Source organism: Arachis hypogaea, chromosome 3 (genome assembly GCF_003086295.3).
Source record: "Arachis hypogaea cultivar Tifrunner chromosome 3, arahy.Tifrunner.gnm2.J5K5, whole genome shotgun sequence".
Classification (NCBI taxonomy): domain Eukaryota; kingdom Viridiplantae; phylum Streptophyta; class Magnoliopsida; order Fabales; family Fabaceae; genus Arachis; species Arachis hypogaea.
This window is the reverse complement of record NC_092038.1, coordinates 70,311,672-70,321,013: the sequence shown is the minus strand read 5'-3', so window position 1 is coordinate 70,321,013 and position 9,342 is coordinate 70,311,672. Positions and strand designations below refer to the sequence as shown.

The following is a 9,342-nucleotide window of genomic DNA, read 5'->3' as shown; positions in this document are numbered from 1 at the left end:
GCAACCATGTGTCGTGCATCAGGAATCCAAGAGATACACACTCTAGCTTTCGCTTGTAGAACGAAAGTGGTTGTCAGGCACACGTTCATAGGGACGGATGATGATGAGTGTCACGGATCATCACATCCATCAGGTTGAAGTACGAGTAGTATCTTAGAATAGAAATACTATTGAATTTGAATAAAAGATAGTAGTAATTGCATTAAAACTCGGGGTACAGCAGAGCTCCACACCCTTAATCTATGGTGTGTAAAAACTCCACCGTTGAAAATAAATAAGTGATGAAGGTTCAAGCATGGCCGAACTTTTCGGCTATTTTGTAGAATTCAAGGGAGATGACTTCATGAACTTCTACTTCCTCTCCATTCATGATGCTATGAATCATGATGGCTCGATCCACAGTAACTTTGGATCGGTTGCTAGTAGGGATGATGGAGTGTTGGATGAACTCTAACCATCCTCTAGCTACAGGCTTGAGGTCCAGTCTTCTTAATTGAACCGGCTTGCCTTTGGAGTCTCTTTTCCATTGAGCTCCTTCAACACATATGTCAATAAGGACTTGGTCCAACCTTTGATCAAAGTTGACCCTTCTTGTGTAGGGGTGTGCATCTCCTTGCATCATTGGCAAGTTGAATGCCAACCTCACATTTTCCGGACTAAAATCTAAGTATTTCCCCCGAACCATTGTAAGATAGTTCTTTGGATTCGGGTTCATACTTTGATCATGGTTCCTAGTGATCCATACATTGGCATAGAACTCTTGATCCATTAAGATTCCAACTTGTTGAATGGGGTTGGACAGAACTTCCCAACTTCTTCTTTGGATCTCATGTCGGATCTCTGGAAACTCATTTTTCTTAAGCTTGAAAGGGACCTCAGGGATCGCCTTCTTCTTGGCCACAACATCATATAAGTGGTCTTGATGGGCTTTGGAGATGAATCTCTCTATCTCCCATGACTCAGAGGTGGAAGCTTTTGTCTTCCCTTTCCCTTTTTTCGAGGCTTCTCCGGTCTTAGGTGCCATAGGTGGTTATGGAAAAACAAAAAGCTATACTTTTACCAAACCAAACTTAGAATATTGCTCGCCCTTAAGCAAAAGAAGAAAGAAAATAAGAAGAAGAAGAGAAAATATGGAGGAGAGTGGGGGGGAGGTGTATTCGGCTAAGGTGTAGAAGAGGGGATTGTGTTGTGTGAAAATGAAGAAGGATGGAGGGGTTTATATAGGGAGCGGAGAGGGAGTAGGTGCCATAGGTGGTTATGGAAAAACAAAAAGCTATACTTTTACCAAACCAAACTTAGAATATTGCTCGCCCTTAAGCAAAAGAAGAAAGAAAATAAGAAGAAGAAGAGAAAATATGGAGGAGAGTGGGGGGGAGGTGTATTCGGCTAAGGTGTAGAAGAGGGGATTGTGTTGTGTGAAAATGAAGAAGGATGGAGGGGTTTATATAGGGAGCGGAGAGGGAGAGAAATTTTGAGTGGGTTTGGGTGGGAAAGAAATTTTGAATTTTGAAGGTAGGTGGGGTTTATGGGAAAGAGTGGATGGATGCGAGTGGTGAAGGGGGGTAATTGGAAAGAGAGATTGAGGTGATTGGTGAAGGGTTTTGGGGTAGAGTGTTTATGGGGAAGAGAGTATGAATGTGAAGAAAAGGAGAGAAGGTGAGTTGGGGTATGTGGGGATCCTGTGGGGTTTACAGATCCTGAGATGATCCTATAGGGTCCACAGATACTGAGGTGTCAAGGATTTACATCCCTGCACCAATTAGGCATGAAAAATGCCTTTGCATACAATTCTGGCATTTAAACACCGAAGTGATGCTTATGTTGGGCGTTCAACGCCCAATTGCAGCATGTTTATGGCGTTGAACGCCAGTTCCATGCTTGCTTCTGGCGTTTAGCACCAGCTTTCCTCAGGGTATATTCCTGGCGTTCAAATGCCAGGATGTTGCTTGTTTCTGGCGTTCAATGCCAGATCCATGCTCTGTTCTGGCGTTGAACGCCAGCCAGATGCTCCTTACTGGCGTTTAAACGCCAGTAAGTCCTTCCTTCAGGGTGTGATTTTTCTTCTGCTGTTTTTTATTCTATTTTTAATTTTAGTATTTTTTTGTGACTCCACATGATCATGAACCTAATAAAACATAAAAGAACAATAAAAATAAAATTAGATAAAAATTGGGTTGCCTCCCAATAAGCGCTTTTTTAATGTCAATAGCTTGACAGTGGGCTCTCATTGAGCCACACAGGTGATCAGGTCAATGTTGTAGACTCCCAACACCAAACTTAGAGTTTGGAAGTGGGGATTCAACACCAAACTTAGAGTTTTGGCTGTGGCCTCCCAACATCAAACTTAGAGCTTGATTGTGGGGGCTTTGTTTGACTCTGTACTGAGAGAAGCTTTTCATGCTTCCTCTCTATGGTTACAGAAGAAGATCATTGAGCTTTAAACACAAGGTAGTCCCCATTTAATTGAAAGACTAGTTCTCCTCTGTCAACATCAATCACAGCTCCTACTGCTGCTAGGAAGGGTCTTCCAAGGATGATGCATTCATCCTCCTCCTTCCTAGTGTCTAAGATTATGAAATCAGTAGGGATGTAAAGGCCTTTAACCTTCACTAACACGTCCTCTACTAATCCATAAGCTTGTCTTACTGACTTGTTTGCCATTTGTAATGAGAATATGGCAGGTTGTACCTCAATGATCCCCAGCTTCTCCATTACAGAGAGTGGCATAAGATTTATACCTGACCCTAGGTCACACAGAGCTTTTTCAAAGATCTTGGTGCCTATGGTGCAGGGTATTATGAATTTGCCAGGATCTTGTCTCTTTTGTGGTAAAGTTTGTTGAACCCATGTATCTAGTTCACTAATGAGCAAGGGAGGTTCACCTTCCCAAGTCTCATTACCAAATAACTTGGCATTCAGCTTCATAACAGCTCCTAAATATTGAGCAACTTGCTCTCCAGTTACATCTTCATCCTCTTCAGAGGAAGAATAGTCTTCAGAGCTCATGAATGGCAGAAAGAGGTTTAATGGAATCTCTATGGTCTCTATATGAGCCTCAGATTCTTTTGGATCCTCAATAGGGAACTCCTTCTTGCTTGAGAGACATCCCATGAGGTATTCCTCATTGGGATTCATGTCCTCTCCTTCTTCTCTAGGTTCGGCCATGTTGATTATATCAATGGCCTTGCACTCTCTTTTTGGATTTTCTTCAGTATTGCTTGGGAGAGTACTAGGAGGAGTTTCAGTGACTTTCTTACTCAGCTGGCCCACTTGTGCCTCCAAATTTCTGATGGAGGACCTTGTTTCACTCATGAAGCTTAGAATGGCCTTAGACAGATCAGAGACTATATCTGCTAAGTTAGAGGTGTTCTACTCAGAATTCTCTGTCTGTTGCTAAGAAGATGATGGAAAAGGCTTGCCATTGCTAAACCTGTTTCTTCCACCATTATTAAAGCCTTGTTGAGGCTTTTGTTCATCCTTCCATGAGAAATTTGGATGATTTCTCCATGAAGAATTATAGGTGTTTCCATAAGGTTCACCCATGTAATTTACCTCTGCCATTGCAGGGTTTTCAGGATCATAAGCTTCTTCTTCAGAAGATGCCTCTTTAGTACTGTTGGATGCATTTTGCCATCCATTCAGACTTTGAGAAATCATGTTGACTTGCTGAGTCAACATTTTGTTCTGAACCAATATGGCATTCAGAACATCAATTTCAAGAACTCTCTTCCTTTGAGGCGTCCCATTATTCATGAAATTCCTCTCAGAAGTGTACATGAACTGGTTATTTGCAACCATGTCAATAAGTTCTTGAGCTTCTGCAGGTGTTTTCTTTAGGTGAATGGATCCACCTGTAGAATGGTCTAGTGACATCTTATAGAACTCAGATAGACCATAATAGAATATATCTATCATGGTCCATTCTGAAAACATGTCAGAAGGACATCTTTTGGTCATCTTCTTATATCTTTCCCAAGCTTCATAGAGGGATTCACCATCTTTTTGTTTGAAGGTCTGAACATCCACTCTAAGCTTGCTCAGCTTTTGTGGAGGAAAGAACTTAGCCAAGAAGGCCGTGACCAGCTTATCCTAGGAGTCCAGACTATCTTTAGGTTGAGAGTCCAACCATGTTCTAGCTCTGTCTCTTATAGCAAAAGGGAAAAGCATGAGCCTGTAGACCTCAGGATCTACTCCATTAGTCTTAACAGTCTCACAGATCTGCAAGAACTCAATCAAGAACTGGTAGGGATCTTTCTGATGGAAGTCCATGAAACTTGCAGTTCTGTTGCATTAGAGCAACTAATTGAGGTTTCAGCTCAAAATTGTTTGCACCAATGGCAGGAATTGAGATATTTCTTCCATCAAACTTGGACGTAGGTGCAGTATAATCACCAAGCATCCTTCTTGCATTATTGTTGTTGGGTTCGGCTGCCATCTCCTTTTCTTGTTCGAAAATTTCAGCAAGGTTGTCTCTGGATTGTTGTAATTTAGCTTCACTTAGTTTCCTCTTCAGAGTCCTTTCAGGTTCTGGATCAGCTTCAACAAGAATACCTTTTTCCTTGTTCCTGCTCATATGAAAGAGAAGAGAACAGAAAAGAAAGAGGAATCCTCTATGTCACTGTATAGAGATTCCTTTATGTTAGTAGAAGAAGAAGGGAATAAAGAAAGGAGAATCCAAACACAAGGGTGAGGATAGGGGCAGAGATTTGAGATGAAGAGAATTGTTAGTAAATGAATAAATAAAGAGAATAAGATGAGAGACAGAAGTTTTCGAAAACAATTTTGAAAAGGAGTTAATGATTTTCGAAAATTAAGATAAGAAATAAAATTAAAATTAAAATTTAAAATAATTAATTGATTAAAAAGAATTTTTAAAAAAGAAGGAGGTATTTTCGAAAATTAGAGAGAGAAAAGTTGTTAGGTGGTTTTGAAAAAGATAAGAAATAAACAAAAAGTCAAATAGTTAGTTGAAAAAAGATTTGAAAATCAAATTTGAAAATATAAGAAGATAAGAAGATATTTTGAAATCAAATTTTTGAAAAAGATAAAATTTTGAAAAAGATATGATAAAAAGATATGATTAAAAAGATATGGTTGGAAAAGATTTAAATTTTAAAATTAAAATTAATTACTTGACTAACAAGAAACTAAAAGATATTATTCTAGAATTTAAACATTGAACCTTTCTTATCAAGAAAGTAACAAACTTCAAATTTTTGGAAATAAAGATAAGAAAAAAGATTTTGAAAATTTTAAAAAATTTTCGAAAATAATAAAAAAAATGAAAAAGATTTTATTTTTTTGAAAAAGATTTTGGAAATATAAGATTTTTAAAATTGAAATTTTGACTTGACTAACAAGAAACAACTTATTTTTAAAATTTTTTGACTAAGTCAACCCAAAATTTCAAAATTTATGAGAAAAATAAGAAAAAGATAATTTTTTGATTTTTGAATTTTTAATGATGAGAGAGAAACACACAAATATGACCCAAAACATGAAAATTTTGGATCAAAACCAATGATGCATGCAAGAACACTATGAATGTCAAGATGAACACCAAGAACACTTTGAAAATCATGATGAATATCAAGAACATGATTTTGAAAAATTTTTGATGCAAAGAAAACATGCAAGACACCAAACTTAGAAATCTTTAATGCTTAGTCACTATGAATGCGAAAATGCACATGAAAAACATCATACAACACAAAATAAGAAAATTTAAAGATCAAACAAGAAGACTTACCAAGAACAACTTGAAGATCATGAAGAACACTATGAATGCCTAAATTTTCGAAAAATACAAGAACAAGATGAATGTGCAATTGACACCAAACTTAACAATTGACTCAAGACTCAAACAACAAACACAAATTTTTTTTATTTTATTATTTTTTTGGATTTTATTTTATATTTTTCGAAAAACATATAGGAAAAAGAAAATAAGAAATTCAAAATTTTTAAGAAGAATTCCAGGAATCTTTCAATGTTAGCCTAAAGCTCCAATCCAAAGTTGGACATGGCTTAATAGCCAGTCATCTTTAGGATATAAATTAGTCATACAACAGCTGATATTTCAATTAACTTGCCTCTATGCTGATTTTTGGAAGCCTCAATCCAAAAGAATTTGGATATGGCTTTACAGCCAGCCAGGCTTTAACATGCTTCATGAAACACTAGAATTCATTCTTAAAAATCTAGAATAATTTTTGAAAATAGATGAGAAATATTTTTTTGAAAATAAAATAAAAAGAAAATTACCTAATCTGAGCAACAAGATGAACCGTTAGTTGTCCAAACTCGAACAATCCCGGGCAACGGCGCCAAAAACTTGGTGGACGAAATTGTGATTCATACTTAAATTTTTGTTAGAAATTGATTCCCAGGTAATGGCCCCAAAAACTTGGTGCTCAATACCATGGTCTAAACATAATTTCACAACTTCGCTCAACTAACCAGCCAGTGTACTGGGTCGTCCAAGTAATAAACCTTATGTGAATAAGGGTCGATCCTACAGAGATTGTTGGTGTGAAGCAAGCTATGGTCATCTTGTAAATCTCAGTCAGGCGGATAATAAATGGTGATAGGGTTTTCAAATAATAATAATAAATAAACTGAAAGTAAAGATAGAAATACTTATGTAGATCAGCGATGGGAATTTCAGATAGGCGTATGAAGATGCTGTGCTCCTTCTGAATCTCTGCTTTCCTACTACCTTCATCCAATCCTTCTTACTCCTTTCCATGGCAAGCTGTATGTAGGGCATCACTGTTGTCAATGGCTACATCCCATCCTCTCAGTGAAAAAGGTCCAAATGCTCTGTCACGGCACGACTAATCATCTGTCGGTTCTCGATCATGTTGGAATAGAATCCCTTGATTCTTTTGCGTTTGTCATCACGCCCAACAATCGCGAGTTTGAAGCTCGTCACAGTCATTCAATCCCGGAATCCTACTCGGAATACCACAGACAAGGTTTAGACTTTTCGGATACTCATGAATGCCGCCATCAATTCTAGCTTATACAACGAAGACTCTGATCTCATGGAATAGAAGGCTCGGTTGTCAGGCGAGGGCAACCATGCATTGTGCATCAGGAATCCAAGAGATACACACTCTAGCTTTCGCTTGTAGAACGGAAGTGGTTGTCAGGCACGCGTTTATAGGGACGGTTGATGATGAGCGTCACAGATCATCACATCCATCAGGTTGAAGTACGAGTAGTATCTTAGAACAGAAATACGATTTAATTTGAATAAAAGATAGTAGTAATTGCATTAAAACTCGGGGTACACCAGAGCTCCACACCCTTAATCTATGGTGTGTAGAAACTCCACCGTTGAAAATACATAAGTGATGAAGGTTCAGGCATGGCTGAATGGCCAGCCCCCAAAACGTGATCACAGGATCAAAAATACAATCCCAGATCCAGGATCGGTCAAAAAAGGTGTCTAATACAATAGTAAAATGTCCTATTTATACAAGACTAGCTACTAGGATTCACAAAAGTAAGTAATTGATGCAGAAATCCACTTCCAGGGCCTACTTGGTGTGCGCTTGGGCTGAGCTTGAGCTTTACACGTGCAGAGGCTTCTTTTGGAGTTGAACGCCAAGTTGTAATGTGTTTTTGGCGTTCAACTCTGGTTCATGACGTGTTTCTGGCGTTTGACTCCAGAATGCAGCATGGTACTGGCGTTGAGCGCCAGTGTACGTCATCTAATCACGAATAAAGTATGGACTATTATATATTGCTGGAAAGCTCTGGATGTATACTTTTCAATGCCGTTGAGAGCGCGCCATTCGGAGTTCTATAGCTCCAGAAAATCCATTTCGAGTATAGGGAGGTCAGAATCCAACAGCATCAGTAGTCCTTTGTCAGCTTTTTATCAGAGTTTTGCTCAGGTCCCTCAATTTCAGCCAGAAAATACTTAAAATCATAGAAAAACACACAAACTCGTAGTAAAGTCCAGAAATGTGAATTTAGCATAAAAACTAATGAAAACATCCCTAAAAGTAGCTAGATTATACTAAAAACTATCTAAAAACAATGCCAAAAAGCGTATAAATTATCCGCTCATTACATGTCCTAGAAAACTTCTAATTGCTTTGACATTGCAAGGTGGGGGTAACTTTTCAATCACCTCCACTTTTTTCTTGTCCACTTCTATACCCCTTTTTGAGATTTTATGACCAAGGACCACCCCCTCTGTAACCATGAAATGGCTTTTTTCCCAATTTAAAACAAGGTTGGTCTCTTCGCATCTCTTTAGCACCAAGGCCAAGTGATGTACGCAATCAGAATATGAGTTACAAAATATAGAGAAGTCATCCATAAATACCTCAATCAATCTTTCAATCATATCTGAAAATTTGGAGAGCATGCACCTTTGGAATGTTGCAGGTGCATTGCACAATCCAAAGGGCATTCTCCTATAAGCAAAGACACCATATGGACAAGTAAAAAAAGTTTTCTCCTGGTCCTTGGGGTCTACAACTATTTGGTTGTAACCTGAATAACCGTCAAGAAAGCAGTAGTATTCGTGTCTGTCCAGCCTCTCAAGCATCTGGTCCATGAATGGTAGGGGGAAGTGGTCATTCCTGGTCACTTCATTGAGCTTCCTATAGTCGATGCACATGCGCCAACCAGTCACCGTTCTTGTTGGTATCATCTCAGTCTTCTCATTTGGTACAACAGTGACACCTGCTTTCTTTGGAACTACTTGTACAGGGCTCACCCAAGGGCTGTCTGAGATGGGGTAAATCACCCTAGCTTGCCACAACTTCAATACTTCCTTCTGGACCACTTCATTCATAGTTGGGTTCAACCTTCTTTGTTGTTGTCTTGAGGGCTTAGCACCCTCCTCAAGCAGGATCTTGTGCATGCATATTGAGGGGTTGATCCCCTTTAAGTCTGTGAGTGTCCAGCCTATAATATCCTTGTGTTATTTTAGCACTTGGATGAGTTTCTCTTCTTGCTCCTTACTCAAGCATGAGTTGATTATCACTGGGTAGGTGTTGTTGTCACCCAGATATGCATATTTCAAGCTTGGAGGTAAGTGATGAGCGGATAATTTGTACGCTTTTTGGCATTATTTTTAGTATGTTTTTAGTATGATCTAGTTAGTTTTTAGTATATTTTTATTAGTTTTTAGTTAAAATTTACTTTTCTGGACTTTACTATGAGTTTGTGTGTTTTTCTGTGATTTCAGGTGTTTTCTGGCTGAAATTGAGGGACCTGAGCAAAAATCTGATTCAGAGACTAAAAAGGACTGCAGATGCTGTTGGATTCTGACCTCCCTGCACTCGAAGTAGATTTTCTGGAGCTACAGAAGCCCAATTG

The 9,342-nt window shown here is 38.5% G+C and overlaps 1 non-coding gene across 1 annotated transcript; it reads left to right on the top strand.

Annotated features, from left to right (window-relative positions):
• Nucleotides 1-3,931: 3,931 nt before the first annotated feature.
• LOC112793820 (small nucleolar RNA R71) lies at nucleotides 3,932-4,035 on the top strand. Its single transcript, XR_003198512.1, has one exon. It is a non-coding gene; the product is annotated as a small nucleolar RNA R71 (small nucleolar RNA).
• Nucleotides 4,036-9,342: the final 5,307 nt, after the last annotated feature.